Genomic DNA, 22,370 nt, shown 5'->3' with positions numbered 1-22,370 from the left:
GGGAAATAAAACTAGCATAAACATCCAAGTCCATGTTTTCATTAGTTTAAAAGGTTTTAGGGTATTCAAGTAAATATGGTAAATATTAATGATATATGCTATTTATGATGAGTGTGTTTAGTTTTTTATGTAGATATAAAACTGCCTTCTCATGTCAGTATGGTTCTCTCTGTTTTCTATCTTCAAATTGTGTTTTTGTTGATTTGCAATGTGCTATGATCCAGTTTCCAGATTTAGGTCACCATTCTGATAGAGGTTTGAATGTTGACCCTAGTTCTTTGGTATTCTATTTTTTAAATGTCTTCTATTTAGTAATGTATAAACACTAGAAATGTATTTTCCATCATTTTACAGTCTGAGTTGTCCAGGATAAAAAAGTTATATGTCTGATGAGAGTTTTTCTATCTCACACGTGGTGTTCTCTCCCAAAAAGGATCTAGATTGAAGAACTAGATCAGCATTCATGGACCACATAAATGAGAGTCCATCTATTTGAGAAATCTACCTTCATGGCTCCCAAACATTCCTACTTCCTAAACATTTTCACACTGAAGATCACACTTGGTTCTTGTGTGCAGAGTTGTAACACCAGGTTATGAACTCAGTGACCCTTAAGGATCAGAAATGTATTTTGTCGCTTTTCAGGAAGTCAGAAAACCTAAAACCAAGGTACTAAGAGTTGTTTCTGGGGCTGCTTCGAAGGTAAAAATTATGGATAGGGGAGGAACACTGACTTTACAAGGTTAATGTTAAAAGTGCAATAAAATAGAACCCTGACAGTTGCCCTTTAACTTGCTTTTGAGGTTGCAGACCACATGACCCAATGAGTAATGTGTGTATCAAACAATATATATAATACTACAGTATAGTACTATCAGTAGTTTCACATGGGCCATTAATTTTCAACAAATGAAATGAGGAAGAGGTACTGCCAAATAATATCAGACTTCAGTATGCAAATATAGGAGAGCATAGTCATTTAAGGCAAGACATGGCTCATTGGTGTCTCTGTCCAATGTTCAACTCATGAATGTATTCACAAATATCTTTTATCACAAAGCAGGTTTCTTTGATTTTTTTTTCTAAACAGTTATTCTATATTGAGTTTTGCCCTAGATTTTGAGCAAGTTTGTTATACAAAACTGAGTAATAATAACTAATATACAAATATACTTCTTATTGGTTGGTACAACTAAACCCACATCATTCTAGGAAATGGCAAGAAAAATACAGCAGCAGCATGCTAATACTTGTTTAGGGTCCATTAATGCAAAATATTTTCTATTGTTTTATAGAGCAATTTACATAATTTTCAGAATTTTAGAGTCCAATTCTTTATTACTTAATATCTTTTTATTACTCCTTGTCAGTGCCTTTTATAATAAAAAATAAATTCATATTTTAAGAAAAGTACACCAGCAACCACAAATATCTAGTCCACTTCAAATGATAGCCATAGACCCTTCAACTATAATAAGAATGGATTAAGATTAAAACCGGTGATAAATATCTTCTCTTTTGAGCTGCAGTGATTAAAATAAAACAGGAAAATGCACTTTATAAAAGCACGCACATAGTTTTAAAAATCCTACTTACTTTGTACTACAGGAAATATAAATTATATACTTTGCAACCAGCTGTAATGGTAGGCATAGGCAGCTGGTCTAATTTACTGTATAGTACTATTGTACATATTGTTTGATGCACAAATTACTTATAATTTCTAGAAGTGCATCTTTGCAGTTTGATATTTTTAAGCAGCACTCAAAAAACTTGAGAAGTTGTCGACTTGTAGAAAGGCTAATTCTAAAAAGACTTCCCATTGCTGAACATGTTTTTTCACATCACTGCCTATAATACTCTTATTTTATATGTACAAAAAGTAAGTGGAAATACATGAGGGCTTCCAGGGACTTCAGGGGAAAGTTTAGAAAAATGCTGATGAGTTTTATTTTGTAATTATTTTTATGTGTGTATGAGATGTGTATATGATGAAGAGTCTGTGTGTTTGTGAGTGTGTGTGTGTGTGTGTGCGTGTGTGTGCCTGTGTGTGTGTGCGTGTGCATGTGTGTGAGCACAGGTGAGCACACACACACATTTGTGTAGATGTAGAATTTTTATGTGAGTGTCAGTGTGTGGAGGTCAGAGGAAACCTCTGGACTCAGCACTTATCTTCTGCCTTTGTTTGGGACAGGTCTTTTGTTAGAACCCAGACTAGCTAGCATGCAAACTCCCAATGGCCTCTAATCCCAGCCTCCCTTTTTGTCAAAGGTTTGGTGGAACTAATCATGAATATTTAGGAGAGGCCTGAGAATCTACATCTGCACCAGCCCCCCATACTGTGGTCTACTAGGTAATTTCCAAAGCTCCTCACCCCTGGTTTTAATAGTTGAAGTTGAAGTTTGAAGTCTGAGGCAAAGTGCTCTTGAATAAACATATTCTGATACCCAAATGAATGCTTTTGTCTAGCTTTAGAATTTTTTGCCCAGGCTATAAACTATAATGGCAAATGCTATCCAGCCTAATGTCTGTCAGTGCCTGAGGCTGCCACTGAGATGATATATCTAAATATCTTCTGTTCTCCTTCAGTGGATATCATAGACGTTTCATATAAAAGGAAACTATAAACGGGGTATAATGGCATTTATCTGCCCTACATGCTATAGGCTGAGGCAGGAGGAAGGCCGTTAGTTAAATAACTATTCATTCACCACAACCCTTGTCTCCTACCTGTAATCGTTCCTTCTGTACTAAGCAGTTTCCCCTTTCTCTGTTTTATACATTCATGACATGGCTTTTGAAGATTTACTACTTGACAGGAAGACATGTCTAGCCATTTACGCTCACTAGACAGTTGTGAATGGTTTCAATTCTTGAAGAAGATTTTGATATTTACAGGTTACTTCACAACTACTAGATTTCTGTCCATGATATAGACTTCTCTGAGTATCAAGTCAATGGGCTGGGTTGTCTGCATGACTTTCCAATTTGAATGCACAAAGACATCTCATAATCAGTCAAACATAACATTTGTTTTCTGTTCTTTATATCACGTTTACTCCCAACATTCATCTTCATCATATCAAAGGAGTAAATTTAAATTTCTTAATTTAAAATATGGAGAAGGGAAGAGAGAAATTATCTGATTTTACTCTGTTATAATTGGCATAGTAAGGACTGTGTTGTTTAACCAACAATTTGTTTTCTTACAGTTCCAGAGTCTAGAAATCCAACATCAAGATGTAAGATTAGCATTATTTTATGCATCTTTCTTTCCCCTCATCTTTTCTTCACTTTGTTTTCTCTCTGCAACTTGCTTTGTCAAAAGTTTGTTTTCTTTTAAGGGTGTCAGTCATATCAAATTAGAAATTTACTCATGATATGCAATATAATCATATTCTTCAATACTAGTGAAACCACAAACATGGACAGTAGAGAAATACAATTCATCCTATAACGTATTTAAGTCTATTTCTTATCCTCTCTGCCTTCTTTCTCTAGACACAAATGAAATTACCTATTAAATGAGTCTCTAGTATTCTAATCTATGATAAATTTCATGTGGATATTTGTGGTGATGACTACTACTCTCATGCTATTACAGTGAGTCCTTTTCATGGTTCTCTTTCTAGTTCAAGAATTCAAGTGGAAAAATTTGCCTCAGGACATATCTGAGCCATGTTGAAATCATGAGTTGTCAGATGTCAGAGAAGCTCATGAGCCAATCCAAAAGTGAAAATGAGGAATTTTAATCATATATCACTAAGGTATAAACTTAGATTGAAGCTGCAGAAAATACCAACATTTTATGCTGTAGTATAGCCATAGGCGTTGAGATACTGTACTGTTGGTGGAACCCTAGCTAAATGCTGGATCAGTTTTATATACTCGGAGACCTTATGAGTAGAAACCATTAGAAGAATTGATGGAAGACTGAATCAATAGAAAGGTACTGTGTGGGGTTATGGTGAGGAAATCATCTTCTAGGTTGTCTCTAACACCTGTCTTTCTACCCTGAGTTCTGAAAAAAAATATCTGCATCCATGGTATCAGATATAGACTTTGTATTTATGATATTAACTTGGTTAAAAATGTACTTAAGAGGCAGGGGATTTTGATGTTCTGACTTTTAGCTACTGACAGGCACTGCCTATGTTCCCTCTCATGAGTGAAGTGGAAGTATAGAAGTAGTGGTGCACACTTGAAGCTTTAGAACTTACAAAGTAGTAGGATTTTGTGTAAAGTCCACTGTGGGATATTTATACTCCATCTAAAACAATGATGTGAATTTCAAATGTTTTGTGGTGAGACCTAATTACTTAATTCATTTAAAAACAAGTAATGCAAATAAAATTTTGGAACATATTAATTCACTGATATTTGTTACAAATCATTATTATGCTCATAATAAATTTTATGATATTACAAGTGTCCTATAACAAGAATATAGTAAAATCTCTTCGATCATCTAATAGTTTCAACTTGGAATAAAAGGTATGATTTGAAGGCAAATTAGAAAAAATGAGAATAGAAATTTGGTTATAAGACAGTATACATTATTTTTTCTATGGTGAATATATTTAACCCAACCAAACATTTAAAAATAGGATAAGATTATAAATTCTGAACTACAAACTAATACCAGAATCATTCATGAACTTTCCTGAACACACAAACTTTGCTAAAATGTCCTGAACTTAAAAGAAGAAGTGATATGACTAAGATCACTTATTCATAATGGAGAGATTAGTTCAATCATTGTCAGTACCTCAGCAAGAATTGCCCTGTGTACTGGCTAGTGTTGTGTCAACTTGACACAGCTGGAGTTATCACAGAGAAAGGAGCTTCAGTTGAGGAAATGCCTCCATGAGATGCAATTGTAAGGCATTTTCTCAATTAGTGATCAAGGGGGAAAGGCCCCTTGTGGGTGGGATCATCTCAGGGCTGGTAGTTTGGGTTCTATAAGAAAGCAGGCTGAGCAAGCCAGGTGAGGCAAGCCAGTAAAGAACATCCCTCCATGGTCTCTGCATCAGCTCCTGCTCCCTGACCTGCTTGAGTTCCAGTCCTGACTTCATTTGGTGATGAACAGCAGCATGGAAGTGTAAGCCGAATAAACCCTTTCCTCCCCAACTTGCTTCTTGGTCATGATGTTTGTGCAGGAATAGAAACCCTGACTAAGACAAATTGGTACCAGCAGAGTGGGGTATTCCTGTGACAACCTGACCATGTTTTGGGGAGGACTGTGGAAGGACTTTGGAACTTTGGGCTTGAAGATCCATCCGTTGTTAAGAGCTCTGTCGGATGTTGTGTAGGAGCTTGGAAGACAACGTTGAGAACACTGCAGAAGATGGAGGTCTGGTTTGTGAAATTTCAGAGGGAAAATTAAAGACTCTTTTCAGGGCCATTGCTGTTTTGATTGTGAAGATTCTGTAGTTCTGGTTAGCTGGGGCTGAAGAATCAGCTGTGATTAACAAGATACCAGAACTACTAAAGCAAAAACTTTGCATTACTGGGACTATTGATGCTGGTTAGCTGGAGCTAAGAAATTAGCGGTGATTAAGAAGAGACCAGCATCATTGAGGTGACATCTTCTGGGAAGTGTTTTCTGAGAGCACAGTGGCTGTGTTCCAGATATAGCCAAAGTTGTACATTGTGCTGTGGCTGGACTTGGTAATGTGTAAGGGTCACCCAGGTGGTACTGGTTTTGAAGGCATGAAGGAGTTGAGCAGAGAAGCTGAGGCTTGGCACTGTGAGAGGCCATGGAAGGCCATTGGTGAAAGTGCAGCCTCAGTTGCAATTGATGGCCCAGGATTGAAGGGGTCATGCAGTGTTTTGGAGATGCCAGTACCATGAGATGACCACCAAGAGCAGCAGCAGCAGTGGAGTACAGGCATCTGGAACCTAGAGGATGATGCGTGTGCTACAAAGGGCCTGGCTGGAGAAGTGACCCAAGCCCTTGGAGGAGCCCAGAAGATCGTGAGTTGGATCCCAGACATTGGACAGTTGGAGATTGACTTTTGCTTTTGATTGTGACTGTGCCCTGATATTTTCCCTCTTGAAGGAAGAAACTGTTTTAGTGGAGCCCACAGTTGAGAGACTTTTAATTGTAAAAAGACTTTGGATTTTAAAAGAAATGGATATTTTAAAGAGATTGAAATTTTAAGAATATGTAAAGACTGTGGGACTTTTAAAGTTATTTAGAATGGGGATGAATAAGATTGTAAGGGTTGAGGCTTACTAGTGATGTTTTTGTGTGTCAAGTTGACAAGGGGTCAATTGTACTGGCTAGTGTTGTGTCAACTTGACACAGCTGGAGTTATCACAGAGAAAGGAGCTTCAGTTGAGGAAATGCCTCCATGAGATGCAATTGTAAGGCATTTTCTCAATTAGTGATCAAGGGGGAAAGGCCCCTTGTGGGTGGGATCATCTCAGGGCTGGTAGTTTGGGTTCTATAAGAAAGCAGGCTGAGCAAGCCAGGTGAGGCAAGCCAGTAAAGAACATCCCTCCATGGTCTCTGCATCAGCTCCTGCTCCCTGACCTGCTTGAGTTCCAGTCCTGACTTCATTTGGTGATGAACAGCAGCATGGAAGTGTAAGCCGAATAAACCCTTTCCTCCCCAACTTGCTTCTTGGTCATGATGTTTGTGCAGGAATAGAAACCCTGACTAAGACACCCTGTTTCTTGGGTTTAAAAAACCCTTGTCTTTTTAAATCTCCACTTGGCTCAATGCTTCCTGGTTTTTCTTTTAATCCTAAAAATTATGAATAATAATTTAAAGGATTCTTTGTGGAATAATTTGTGGGAACAAAGAACTCAATAAATGCATATTACCATACTATAACCCCATGTAATCTCTCCCAATACAATAAAAAAAAATCAGGATGAAATCAGTATTTGCATCATGAGCTAATATTTATTTAATATGAGATATAGGAAATGTATGCTTGTTCCTAAATGATCATTAGCAAATGTCTTGAGAATTGTGATAATCATAAGGGTCTGTGAAAGTTAGTAGCAGTAGATGTTAAGTGCTTCTGTCAGCAGTGATGGCTGGCTTCATTGAACACATGTTAAGAGTGAAGCTCTTACAATGATTCTGCCCATCTAATCCTTAGAGATGATACATCTTGTGTGTGTAGATATTGATCATTATAATGTTTTTATGTTGTAAATTGATCTAAGGGATGTTAAGCACATTTTCATGAACAGATTTTAAAGATCAAGTGATATTTCACTGCTGACATTCTCCATAATGAGGTGTTATAATTGCTTTCATTAAGCATATCTAAAATCCCCTCTCCCTCAACATGAATGCCTCTCCTATTTTCTATTGTGTAATTACCCTCAGTTAATCATCATCTTTATTTATTTTCATGGAAATATTTGTGCACAGAGATGCACATGTTACACTAACAATTGTATTTTTCTGTGATGTTGGCATTTCTGCTGAACTGCCAGGCTTCACAATCAATGTGGTAACAAGTATGAGCAGAGAGTAAAAGACCAGGAAATAAAATATTGAATACAGAGACTCAATTTGTAATGAGTCTATACCCCATATGCCAAAATCATTTGGCTACCCATACTTGAAGAGATCCTAGGGAACACTTCAAAGAAACAGATAGAAGGAGGAAGGGTCTTTGAACTAGGAGATCCTTTAGAGTGGAAATATGAATTGCCAAAAAGCCACAGATGTTCACCACATGAACAGGTGAAAAAATACTACTTTATCAAATGCATGTATCAAAAATTCTTTTGCCTTTTTGTAATTTCATATGAATGGGCCAAACTTTTCAGCTGTCCTCAGCTTAAAAATGGTAATCAGTAAAGACAGAGTGTATGAATTCAGTAACAATGGTGAACTAGAATCTCCAGTCTCTTCCAGCTTCTTTCATGGCATATGTAATTTTCTAATTGCTGTTCTCTAAAGCAAGAATTACAGTTAGAAAAATGTTATCTGAGGACACAGCTCAGCTGAACATCATTTGGCATTTAATTCTCTGTTCAGCCCTGGATTGCTGCAATGAACATTTGACTTAAAGTTTTAGTTTGTCATAATCACCGGCAATTTGACTTATGGTTTATCACCATGTATGGATTCCCATTTAAACTCTAATTGAATGATAGCCATACTCATTAGGAGTCATGCAAATCTCACTGGGGATTTTTTATTAGAGGTATTTAATAAAAAGAAGAGAGGAAATGCCGAACAGAAGACATTAGGATGTGTCTATGTATGTATGTATGTATGTATGTATGTGTGTGTGTGTATTTATTAAACATACTTGACATATTTTGACTGGCTGCCACAGACTAAAGGTTAACAAAGAATATTTGCCCCTTCTACAAAGTGTCAGACTTTAATTCCTTTGTCTGCTGAATCAGGCTGGATTCAGTGAGTTGTCTAGTGAATTGAATATTATGTGCATGTTGAATGAATGGATGAATGAATGCATGATTTCATTCAGGCCTTTTGGAACATTTGCTCATTGTCATCAAATGTTGGTACAGGGAGCTCCAGTTGCTTTGGCTCAGTTTCTCCATGACTCCAAGATTTGACTGACAAACACCAACCTCCACCATAGTTGTGAAGCATCTTGGCAAAGCCCTACAGTTCATGCCGCTTATCCATCTCTTTAGCGTCAGGTGGAGAACAGGTATTTGTGCCAGAACCTGCTGCTTTTTGTGTCATGAGTGAAGCTCCTCAGTTCCATCCGCTTATACTGTTATATTTGAAGGAGGTAGCAATGGTATTCAGAAGAAAAGCCACCATGTAAATTTAACCATGCAAAGGCAAAGAGAAGTTCTTCTTTTCTATCACTTAAGTGAAAGTGGTTTTATTTCCATTTTCTTTCAAGCTCAGTTAGTGATGCAAGTGTTTTTCACCTATTAAAGTTTACAGATATAAGGAGATTTTGAAATTATAATAAAAATGTAAAATTCTTTTGAGAACATGAAATTTTCTCAAGAGAATACCTAGAGATAGCTTTGTTAAGAAAACTTGAAGGGTTTTTAATCAAAATTTTTTTGGCATTGGTATGATTCCATCTAAAGTATTTTTTATGTAAATAATAAATAACTCTTGATGTTTGCAACTGAGGTACATAAGTTAATTTCATGAAAACAGTGTTCTCTGTGGGCTATTATTGTCAATGAAGAGAATTGTGATACTCAGGAACAGTGATATAGACATTTTTATATGTTAAAACTATTTTTATTGGAAATTCTATGTATTTACATTTCAAATGTTATCTCCATCCCCAGTTTGCCCTCCAGAAGCCCCTTCTCCCATGCCCCCTCCCCCTGCTTCTTTGAGGATACTCCCCCTCCCACCTACCCACTCCCATGTCACTGCCTGCTATTCCCCTACAGTGGGGAATCACGCCTTCCCAGTACCAAGGACTTCTCTTCCTATTAATACCAGACAATGACCTCCTCTGCTACACATTCCACTAGAGCCATGGGTCCCTTGATGTGTGGTCTTTGGACGGTAGTTTAGCCCCTGGAAGCTCTGGGGTATCTGGTTGGTTGATATTGCAGCAATCAGGTAGAGATAAGAGAATCAGGAGAACAAAGTCAACCTGGGCTGCATAAGGAATTGCAAGCCAACCTGGACTGTAGAAATCTCTGTCAAGGAGAAAAAGGAATTTAACAAACAGAAAGACCCAAAACAAAAGAGAAGGAAACACTGTTTATTCAGAGAAAATACTACTCCCCCAAAAGTCCTCCTGCTTCAGCAGCCAGCGGTGGCATCCACTGGTGTACAAGGAAGAAGAGGTACTGACTGGATTCTGTTCCATGCCTCCAATGTTAACAGTCCAGTCTGGGACTAGGTCTCACAATCCTCTAATTGCCCTTGTCTGCATGACATTCTCTGTGACTCACCTAGAGAGCAGAATAAAATCATATTCCAAAACAATCGATTATCAAAATAGGATTCAAAATGATATTGTTCCAATTGCAAAGATTAGTAGCAATGCACAACTCCAACAGGGTAGAATCTCCAGGTTTATGCAAAGGCTGATGGTCAGGGATTGGTCCAAGTGTTGCCCTTTTCCAACTAAGTTTCATTCTGCAACTTAGGTTTGTGTCTTCTTCCATTTCAGAGGCTCTTACTTTTGTCTTAGTTGTATTATCCTGATCATTAATCATCAGGTCCTTCTCTTTTCTCATAGTTCAGAACTCAGTCAAGTATTTCCCTTTCATGCTTTTATTTCCCAAATATAACAATTATATAAAATATGATTTAAATTTTTTGTGTTACTCACTTGTCAAGGACCAGCCTTGGCTTGGAGAGGGGATTCCTCAGGAAGAGGTGTTTGGGAGTGTCAAAAAAAAAAAAAAAAAAAAAAAACAACTACTTGAAATCAATCTTTGGTACTAGCTGACATCTCTTTGTCTGTTCAAGATAGCTCTCCAGACAGCTTTGTAGTTAGCTCCTGGCTCTGTCATCTGCGCAAGATAGCTTTCTGTTACAGACAGTTCTCTGCTTGAGAAAGTTTTCTCTGCTTGAGATAGCTCTCTCTGCTTGAGATAGTTCTTGGGTTTTCTAACCAAAGTCAGAAAACTTGTTAGAAAAAAATTCTAGAGCTGTAACAGCTCTCCATGATACCTTTTGTGTTTTCTGATCAAAGTCAGATATCCTGCTAAAGAAATCCTAAAAGAGGTGTGTTCACTCTACAAACAACTGTATTTTGGTAGAACTCTCTTGTGGACCAAGGTTCAGTTTTTTTATTTACAACTTACAAATCAGTATTTTACTACAAATTCAAACATTTACTACAGGTTTCCTTTTAATTATTCCATAAATCAGCATTTTATGAACTTAGCCTCTTGATTTTTAGAAAGAGACAATAAGGACTTGGGGTTGTTTTCTTTTTCTCTTTCTTTCTTTCTTTCTTTCTTTCTTTCTTTCTTTCTTTCTTTCTTTCTTTCTTTCTTTCTTTCTTTCTTTTTTATTCAGCAAGTATATTCAAAGGTCTCCCTGCCTTTGTTATCATAAATTTAGCTGGGTGGGATCCAGTACTGAAATTACCATTCCCAGCATGTATGGACCTAAACTTGCTTTCTCCCAGGCTGACCTTGAAGTTAGAAATCTGCCTGTCATGTTATCTTCCTGCGAAACTGACTAATTAGTGCAGCTGTCTTTGTTCTTTTGGGTCCATGAAGCCCCTCCTATAGTTCATATTGCATAGTTGAGAAATTATACATTCTTAAATTCATGTTTTCAGAGTTTTTTCCCACAGCCTTAAGGTCTGCCCTAGAGATCACAGCACTTACCATTTTACTAAGAAACATGGGCTGTTTCTAAGTATCATAGAATCATTAACCTTAACAGAAAAGCCTCCTCCCAAAAGGAACGTGAAAATATGCACATTTTTATCCAAACAAGCCTTATGCCTAGCAGCCATCCACACTCCTGGAGGCCCATGCCTTATTAGCTTTGCTCCCGAGGCAATAACTTTGTCAAGCTGTCCCTTCTGTATGGCAGGATTTGGCAGTTATACATTCAATATAACTCAATTTCAATATGTATGCTTTGTTTTGTTTTGGTTTGGTTTGGTTTGGTTTGGTTTGGTTTGGTTTGGTTTTTGTTTTGTTTTTCTGAGACAGGGTTTCTCTCTGTAGCCCTGGCTGTCCTGGAACTCACTCTGTAGACCAGGCTGGTCTTGAACTCAGAAATCTCCCTGCCTCTGCCTCCCAAGTGCTGAGATTTAAGGAGTGATCCACCACCAACCCGCTCAATATGTGTGTAAGTGAAGGGAACATGGTTTCTTATTTCAAAAGTTCTGAATAAATAATATACATAAAACTCTTACTACTCATAATAACTTCATATCTTTCCAAATAGCAAACTATTTAGTAAGCATGATGGCATAAACCTCACTCAAATTCTTCACATCCATAATTGCAAAAAATATTTTTCTATCCAAGGAGTATTTTATATATATATATATATATATATATATATATATATATATATATACACACACACTCTGATGCTTACTAAGTACTTGAGGCATATTCAAAGACCAAACCTTGAATTAATTTTTATAAATTTTTCTCATTAAACTTTTATAATGATTTTTGCATATAACTTTCTATGAATATTTTCTACTCAAGTGAATCCATGCAAATTGAAAATTTCTATGATAGTCTTGAAAATTGCTTAAGGAAGGGGAAAATGCAACTAACTACTAAAGTAAAAGGAAAAAGAAAACATATGTTTAAGAAATAAATTTAGTCAACCTTTTAATTTTTTAATTAAAAACTGCAATTAAACCATTTTCATTCCTACTTCCAATTCCCACCATACTTGCTTTATTCTCCTTCAAACTTGTTACTATATATATATATATATATAGTAACCATAACTGCACAATCTAGTTTTATTTGAGGGTGATTTCAAGACTGACAACTGACAATTGAATAACAAGTCAGGGGCACCGTCCCTTGGGAGGATTATTTTCTACCTCTCTGAGTATTCCTTAGATACCTATAATTCTCTGTAGAGGACTGAGACTCTGTGAAATGTCTTAATTCCATATTGACTCCCATTATCTCCCAATGCAAGGTAATTCCATACACATGCAAATTCAGCATATCTCTGTGGAAGACCAGGATCCCAGATGGCAAGTACTAAAATTTAAACATCAATTCTATCATTTACTACTTCTTTATAGTTTCTAGTTCTCTAACTTTCCTGTACTACAGTTTTCTGTCTTCATTAAGATGTGGTCTTTATAATCTCCCAAGACTTGTCCTGAGGATAAGATAGTTTAAGTAATGAGAAATGTCCAGTATTATACTTGACAGAAGTCTGGTGATTAATGAATGTTAATTTCCATCCTCTTCTTTTTAATGTTTTATGGAGTGTGTTTAGAAGTCAGAGTGGGCAGTGCAGTCATCCACGTGACTTTAAAGAATAGAGTGGTCAATAAATGTCACTCATTAAAACAGAGCTGGCTTCCTACATAATTTGAATGTTACTCTGATTGAGAGTAAGAACCTGTCACTAGCTAAGGAAATGTACCTGGGATTGTCTCAGGTTTTATTTTAAGTTATCACTCATAGAGAAATGAAAAATGTTTAGTCTATATTTGGAATTCATCTCAAGGTTGTGATAAATTATGATTGAGAGCAGTCCTAGAGCAGTGACATAGGTAGCTTTTCAGAAATATAAATTGAAATAGGAAACCACGCAGTGGAACTCAATGAACACGTGTCAAGATCCAGGTTACTTAAAACTGGTGTAATTTTGCCCAATAGAGCACCCAGTGTGTGTTTCAAGTACAGTACAGGACATAGCCCAGATATCTCACACCAAGGCTTCCAGTTGTGTACTTAGAAGACCCAATGCAAACAATGAATTATAAAACTGTTTTTTTTTTTTTTTTTTTTTTTTTTTTTTGCTGTACATCTCTGTTACATCCCCATAGACAAAGTCACAGGGCAGTAAGACTTCAAGACATTGTGTGCTTCTGCACATGTATGCAGTAAGTTTTATTTTAGTTAAAGTGCACTTTTTTTTTTCTGTTTAACATGCTGCCAAACAGTATGTACTATGGCAATAACTCACATTTATTTACCATTTTGTTATGTCATTTTTCCAATTGCTATATATAGTTATATATTTTCCCAGAAAGAGTTCTATGATAAACTACATCAATTAAACTGTTCTTTTTTCATGAAATGAATTATTTTAACATATGAAGAAAACAGTGTATGATAAAACCATAAATATTATTTTGGTTTAGCATTAAAATTTTAATGCTTACATCTCTTATTTATTTGTTTAAATATATTTTTGATAAAATTATAAGGTTAGATAATAATGTCAAAAATGTGTTTAAGTTTTTCTTTGGTTTGTGTTGCAAATTGACCATTAGAAATATATCTTCATTTATTCTATGATAAGTTTCATTGGTCTATCATTTCATTTGAAACAATATATATTCTTGAATTTTTTCTGCACTCTATTTTTCTTGAAAAAGCCATTTGTTTATTTTAGAAAAAAATTTATTTTTTTCTACAGCAGTGTTCACTTTTGCTGGAATAAAAACTAAACTAAGAGTTTTCCTTGGTTGTTTTTCTAAAAAAATCATATTATTGAAATTAAAATATTTAGCACTAAATTAATGTATATTCTACAAGTTGGGCTCACTATCATCTCTATTAGCCAGTTGAATGCCAGAACATACTAATTAATTTTGTAGCTTTGTTTTTCCTTTTCCCCCTTTTATTGAAAATAAATTTCTTTCTTACATGATATATTATAATTAGAGTTTCCCTTCTCCCTATTCTTCAAATTTCCTCCCTTTCTCCCTTCCCCTCTGGATTTATCTACTCCCTTTTGCCCCTTATTATAAAAGAACCGGTTTCTAAGAGATAGTAACCAAACATGTCAATATAAAATGTAAGACATACTCTCCTGGTATCCTCTATTCCCTCTAGCTGTTACTCTGCTTCTGCCTTCTCCTTCATGGAGTTCTCTGAGAGATGAGGGAACACATTTGATGAGAACATCCCATTTAGACTTTCCATATAAAGTCAGGCTGTACCTGTTTCTATCTGCTACATGAGAAAATTTCTCTGATAATGATTTAAGTAACCGATGACTATTACAAGATATCTATTGCAGACATTTTATTGATAATTTAATTGTTTTAGACCAGTAGTCTTTTGTTTTATCCTGTCTCTGGGTTATTTAGTGTCTGGTTCTTGGTTACTCAAGCAGTATTAGGTATGAACTTTGTCATGTGCAGTGATTCTTAAGTCAATCATACATTGGTTGAATCTTTGACACCATTGCCTGACATTCATTCAATGAGCTATGTGGGTATTGTCCTTGGAAATGGGGCCCTGCTATTAGTTTTCAGAGAAGCACGTTATCTGCGGAACAGCCTTGGTTATTTGGGGATTTCCATGAAATATCCTAGGCCAGCAACTCAATTGGGTGCCACCCAGACCCTTACTGAAAGTCTTATTTGGTGATAAGATATGGCCAAGTTGAGACTACATATCCCTCTTATTAAAAGACCTTAATAGGGTCACCTTCATTTTTGTGGGAAGTTGCCACTGAAACAGGTTCCCATTTCATTCCTCACATGACCTGAAATTCCAGCTATCCTTGCCCAAATTCTCTCCCTGTACACTATTTCCCCTCCCACCTGATTATCACATACCCACATGTCCCTTAACTCATCTATAAAATTTATTGTTTTGTCTTTCTCTTCTTTGTTGCACAAATTTTCTATGAAATTCTCAGAAGCAGACATTTATGTATTTTTATCACTATGCATTAGCGTTCGGGCTTCTTTATTTTGGGAGCTGATTATAGTATAATTATACATTTCACTAATTTCTCGCTATTTATGATTGTTTACATATTTTTGTCACTCTTTACTAAAGTAGCAATGAATCTACTTAAACCTGTCTGTTGTGGAAATATATTTGCTATATTTATTTTGTTTGTATATAGGAGAAAATTATAACTTTACAGGAATTGCACATAGTCAACTTAGAAAGCATCAAGAACATTCCTATATAAATACAGAATTTCACTTACTTATACTTTCAGTAGCACAATGTAAAAATTCTGCTTATACTATTTCTTATTAGCTCCCAGGAGTACATAGTTTCACTCTTAGGAACTAAGCATATATTGACAATATATAGTGCTTTAATTAGTTATTGCCCTGATGAATAATCACAATAAACATCATGATTCTTTCCCATTGGAATATTCTCTTTAAAGGTAAAATCAAGTTATTAATTATATAAAGACATAATCACACTTTTATTATTTCTATTAGATTTTTAGTTTCTTCAATGTGGATGTATTTGTTTATTTTCAGTATTTAGGAGTGAACTCAAGATTGCATGTTCGACAACATCGAACCACTAAACCATAGCAAACATTCCTGCTTCTGTTTTCCACTTTGAGGCAGAATCTTGATAACTAATCCAGGTTGGCCAACTTCTCCTTTAGCACAGCAAGCCTTGAATTTGCGATCCTCCCCTTTTGGCCTCTAAAATAATTAGGATCAGAGGCCTTTGCCAATAGGCACAAATTATTAGGATATCAGTATATCCTAATAATCTTAACATATATTACCAATTTCTCACACTGTGAATAGCTATGTTTGATGCTCTTCTGAGTGCTGTAGAAAGATATTAAAACAATTCTAGTTGTGGTTTTCTTCCTTTGACTATTGTCGATTTTTATGCCTGGAGGAAGCTATTTTTAGGGACAAATTCAAGTTCCCTGTTTTGTGAGGAGCATGTCACGACTGTTCAGTTCTCAGCTTTGCAGCTCTTACTTTGCTCTGTGGGTTTAGAATTTTCCCTAGTGTATGTCTGACTTGGGAGTTTTGAAATGTTTTGGGGGAGTTTATTGCAAAATTTCTATCTAAGCTTCAGTGGATTCTTCCTTTCTTATATTTTACCTCTGATTTTCAAACCAGTTCTACAGGTGTGGATTCAATCTTCTTTAAGGCCAACATGCCTATTTTCTGCTTGAATTAATGCTATCATCTGTGCACAGTAGGAAGTGCATTAGGTGAAATCTGCACAAAGATAAATTTCACATGAGGAGGGATTTTTATTTAATGAACGTATTTCTGTTGTATTTCTAGGTCTTTTTTAGCTAATCATATTTCAATGCCTTATGTATAGCTATTTGCCCTGCTGTACCCATATTTCTAACTCGAGGTTATGCCATGAACTTGAGATTATTGGCATATAACATTTTAATACAAATACCACCATTATATGCAGACCTATCGTATGTATTTATAAACTCAGTAAAATATGGGCAACAAGATAATAATTTATACTTCATTTTATATGCAATTTAATGTCACTAACTATTGCTATGCAACCATCACCATATGCTCCCCTAGAGTGATTCATTAGCTCAAAAAATAATCTACTACTAATGAAAATAGCTTCTCATTCCAAGCACAGTCCCATCATAAATACATTTTCCCTTTTATTTTTAATTTAATTATTTATATACCTTGTGTAAATTAAAGCAAAGAGAATATTAGTCCATATATTTCACTCAGCAGAATATTTTCAAGGTTCCTCTACATTGTAGAAAATATGAGATTCATATTTTGTTTGGAGGAAAACATTCTACTGTTTGTATATGTCATGCAATAGATAATTTAAAGACGCTATTATCTTATACTGAGAGGGTAAGATGGTGGGAAGAGTGTGAAAGAAGATAACCAACACTAAAGGTGATTCAATAAATGTCATGAGGAAATATCACTACTAATGTAGAAGCTTCCTGAAATATACACATATATATTTGTAAAGTACTTGAAAGAAAGCATCTATATTAGGCCAAAAATGTTCTTGTTAGACACAAAAATCTACCAAAATGTCCAGTGCCAGGAACAGGTTAGATTTTATACAGTTGTTGACCTTTGAAGTCCCAAAGATCCTTTTCCAAACATTATTGTCTTTTGCTGTTGTTTTTGTGTCTCCGTCAATACCAGAATTAACAGTAAGATCTTATTCCTAAAATACACTAGCAAGATTTTATCGAAAGGAGCAGATGTAGCTGTCTCTTGTGAGACTATGCCGGGGCCTAGCAAACACAGAAGTGGATGCTCACAGTCAGCTATTGGATAGATCACAGGGCTCCCAATGGAGGAGCTAGAGAATGTACCCAAGGAGCTAAAGGGATCTGCAACCCTATAGGTGGAACAACATTATGAACTAACCAGTACCCTGGAGCTCTTGACTCTAGCTGCATATGTATCAAAAGATGGCCTAGTCGGCCATCACTGGAAAGAGAGGCCCATTGGACACGCAAACTGTATATGCCCCAGTACAGGGGAACGCCAGGGCCAAAAAGGGGGAGTGGGTGGGTAGGGAAGTGGGGGGGAGGGTATGGGGGACTTTTGGGATAGCATTGGAAATTTAATTGAGGAAAATATGTAATAAAAAATATTAAAAAAAAAGATGCCATTGAGTAGAATCACAGAACATGGAGAAATAAGGTTGATATTGACATGGAAGCTTGCTAAGAAGAAAAGGATTCACCAATATGACATAGAGGAAAAAAAGATTCATGAGTATTACCTAGTGACAGCCCTAGATATTAGTGACACACTGAGTACCCTAGCAAGACATATCCACTGGCATTATAATGTCACCAACATGATGGGAGTAGGCAGACACTATCTTCTTTTATTTATGTCCCACTCTACAAAATGAAGCCCATACCTGACACCTTCATTGGGGCCAAGATTATAGGCCCTATAAGAAAACACATTAGTATAATTCTATTGAAATGACATAGTATTAAATTGACTTCTAGGATTTAACACTACATGCACATATTAATGCGTCTTTCAATTTTATCAGAGAAATCTTTTTACATAGTAGATCACAGTTCACACAGAAACCCACAAATGATCAACATTGTGAAGAATAAGAGATTGCAGAGAACTCAGCCCTACATAAAACATCCTCTGCTCCAAAATCTCAGCAATAGTTTTGAAAAGGAGAGTGAAAAGTGAGTAAAAAGTAAAAGCAGTACACAACTACAAGGAAACTATTTTCCAGACAAGTGAGAATGGTGCCATATATAAAGTCACAGGGGTACTGTCAGCATACACAAATCCTGCACTAGGTCAAGCACATAAAAATCTCAGCATGGAGACAGGAAGTGGGCTCAATGTCCTACCACAGCTAAGGAAATGATTGAGTTTGATAGCCCCTGGAAATGAGGGAGGTCAGTGTTTTTAAGGGTGGTTATCCGTGCTCCTTTGAAAGGTTGCACATTCATAAATATATGGGTACACAAATTGAAATTAAGGGTTTAAAAGAAAAAAAGGGAACAAAATGTTGGGTTGGTTGGAGAGGGACAGTAGATCTAGAAAATGTTGTGAGAGAGGCAGATATGATCAGAATATTAGATGTAATTTTAAGTGATCTAGTAAAATAATTTTTTCATTTGAAACCTACTAAGTATAAAGTTGAAAAAAATGTTAAACATAGATTTTAATTATATTTATAATTTTAATTTGGTATTTGAAAAAATAACTCATATAACTTATTGTAACCTCAATCTATTTGAAAGAGAATAAATTTCATCTTTTCTTAAAATATAAAGCCATACTTTGATCATACTAAATCCAAAGCCTATACATAATTTTTCTTTATTCCTTTCTTGACATATTGTAACAGATACTACTAGAAACATATACTTCTTCCATATGGAAAACTTCTATCTTGAAATCCAAATAAAAATACAAAAGAAGGAATGAATGGGTTTACTTCATGGTGGAAGATGCTTTTACAAATGAAGATAGTCCTCAGTCCCTGGTGACTAGTGAAATACCTTCACAAGGATTTATCAAGGAGAGTCTAAATTCCATGTCCCTCACCCTTCTGCTCAATATGTGTGCCCTTCTCAGTCTGTTTAGTTTCACAACAGAGCTAAAGAATAAGGTCATATTGTTGAAGATGCTACACAGAGTAGTTGTAAAATATCATCAGTAAAGGAAGCTAGAGTTAAGCTTGATTTTGACTAGCTGGACATAATATTCTTCTCATCCAGTTGCAAACAGCAGGAACCAGAAGACCAAACTCTGAGACAATATTTTGCTATCTGATCAATTGTGGAAAGAGTGTTGTTGGTAACCAGTGGCTCTTTGACTAGAGGTGAGACTCAGTATAATGAACAAAATTCATTTCTGTTACTTTAAACCCTGTTAAATCATAGACCCCAATGGCAGATTATTTCTTTATTTTCATTTAACTTACATGGGGTAAAAAAGACTTCCATACATTTAAAGTTATATCTACACACAAACGCTGTGCTCCGCTATTCAGAAAGCTTATAAAGTGGTGAATAGACCAATGTACCCATGCACACATACACGCAGGATTCAAAAGAAAATTAAACCATTAAAAAAAATGAATCAAGTTCAGTTGTCATCATGGTGAGTGATTTTGTTAATTCCTTTGCCTTGAGGCTGATGTCTACAGAGCAAGTGTGTCTCATGAGACTGAATTTTAGTCCAGATTCTGACTTTCATTAACTTTGTAATTGTGACTGAAATGTGTTTTTAATGCTTTGGATAATTTATTTCTAAAATAGAATATTAATGATAATGTTATTGTAAGTCTGGATGAGTAATTTTGAAAGGGCTATGCAAAGTTTTATTGAAACAATTGTAGTACTATTATTTGAGTCTATTTAACCTTTAGGAAATTGTTGACATAACAATAAAACTGATACTCAATTTTGAAAGCATGCACCTCTAAGCTCTTAGTTAATAATGCAGCAGCAGTACAAAAAATACCACAGTGGACAATTGAAGTGCAAGTGTTCAATGGTTGGCCCAAAGTTGCTCCTAACATTTTCTAGTGACCTCATCTCCTTGTATCTTCTCCTATTTCTTTTGTTGTTGTTGTTATTATTGTTGTATACCTGCTTAAAGTGTGAGAAAATTAGCTCTTGGTTGTTAATCAGTTTAACCAATCTTTACAAAAGATGAGACATTTTCCATGATGATTAATTTCACTCCATAGTATGTATTGTCAGGGGCATTATTATTTTTTAATTCTAATTTAAAATGTATTATTAATCCATCTTTTCTCCAAATGACAAAAGAAAAATCTGGATGACTATTTAACAACCAAGAACCACCAGCTGGTGCTCCAGACTGGTGTAAGTCACCATGTGTCACCACTACATCCTACCATAAATCCTTAAAAATGAGAATGCAAAAGGCAAATTCAGTTCATCATTCCTTTGGAGATGAGCCACAGAGAAGCATCAACATTTCAGTGCAATAACCAGACACCAAGGAAATGAGTTAGGAAGCAGAGAATGTCAAAAATTGGTATACATTAATTAGTTTAGAGAATTTATGTGACTTCCATTAAAAGTGTCTTATGAATGTGTTAAGGTAACACATTTAGAATTTAAATTCCAACATTCCTGATTATTATTGTCACAAATGTTTATTCTAACTAAAATGATGGAACAGTAATAGAAATAGTACTCAAATGAGAGAGTGTCGAGGGGAACCAGAAGTGTATATTAAAAATATTTAGATTTGTTTCCTTATGTTATTTTCAGACACTGATCCTGCTTTATTGGTTATCTTAAGACAATTATGCATATGTCAACCAGTAAATAGTTTATTGTCTATTATGAATTCTGAGGGGTAGGCTCTGCTACTGACAGATAGATTCAACCAAAGCTGGCTGGCTCCAAATATACATGATGCAATGTTTCTTTGATTTTAGACTCTACACAGAGCTATAGCAAAACAAAAAGCATTATGACATATTTTGGGTAAGTTTTAGTTTTGGAAAATAATAAAACCAGGCCATTTGCATTTCCCAATTTATTCACTGAGTCAGAGGAAGAAAATGGTTATGTTCGTTTGTAGCCTACACTTGGTTGAATAAAAAAAATCAGTAAATAAGGTCTGAGACAAGTGTAAAGGATTCAAAGAATCCTAACATTTTCCTTCCTTTGTCCATTAGACTGGGTCTGTACTCTTAGTGCTAACTTAGAGAATGGAGAACTTTTCTCTTTTAGATCCATGGATCTCTGTGTTGCTTTGAGAAACTAGGGGCAGGTGATGTCCTGCTTATTCTGCTCTGCTTGAAGTTGCATGGCCATAACACACAGCCTAAATGATTACATCCCCCTGTCATCCTTCCTCCCCTTTGTTAAGATGCCGTCCTCTCTTTGAGAGCCCTGTGACAAGGATGTGGGCAAGCAGGCATGGCGTAAACACTCGGGAGGCTCTTGCATATAATTTTATATGATAAAACTTTATACTGATGGCCATAATTAGAGCAAAATGTGAAATACTGTTTTATTGCATGATAGCTTCTAACTGAGAGAGCAGGCAAAAGGGGAAAGTTGGTTCTAAGTTGTGTCATAATGAGCTAGAAAATGCAAGGCTCCTGGGGTTGGCTTGACCTCATGTAGATATTGTGAGTGGTATGAAATCTGACTACTCCAAATGAATTATTTACATTTTCAGCACTCTTTACCAATTTAAATTATCATCTGACTACACATATTTCTCATCTTCAGGAACCTTGTTTTTATCTAAATTATAAAATAAAAGGCATATAATTTAAGTGGAAAAATATACAATTGTAAGATAGGTTTTCTTTTCCTAAATACACATTAAATATTAATTTTTTGTAATTCAAAACACCATCTTTTGTGTAAACAAAGAAATTTGGTATGTCTCATAACTGGGTTAACTTGGAAGATAACTGTTCTATCAAGTTATCTCCCACATTATTCTAGTGGCTTGCCTTCTCTTCTTCCCCCCTCTTTATTTCCTTCACAATTTAAAATATCCGCTGCCATA

At 35.6% G+C, this 22,370-nt stretch overlaps 1 non-coding gene across 1 annotated transcript; it reads right to left on the bottom strand.

The window, feature by feature from the left end:
• Positions 1-10,540: 10,540 nt before the first annotated feature.
• LOC115490041 lies at positions 10,541-10,601 on the bottom strand. The gene has a single exon (XR_003955470.1). It is a non-coding gene; the product is annotated as a U7 small nuclear RNA (small nuclear RNA).
• Between the last annotated feature and the right edge of the window lie 11,769 nt (positions 10,602-22,370).

Source organism: Mus musculus, chromosome 4 (assembly GCF_000001635.26).
Source record: "Mus musculus strain C57BL/6J chromosome 4, GRCm38.p6 C57BL/6J".
In the NCBI taxonomy this organism is placed as follows: Eukaryota; Metazoa; Chordata; class Mammalia; order Rodentia; family Muridae; genus Mus; species Mus musculus.
Note: the sequence above shows the minus strand (reverse complement) of the source record. Positions and strands in the feature narration are given on the sequence as shown.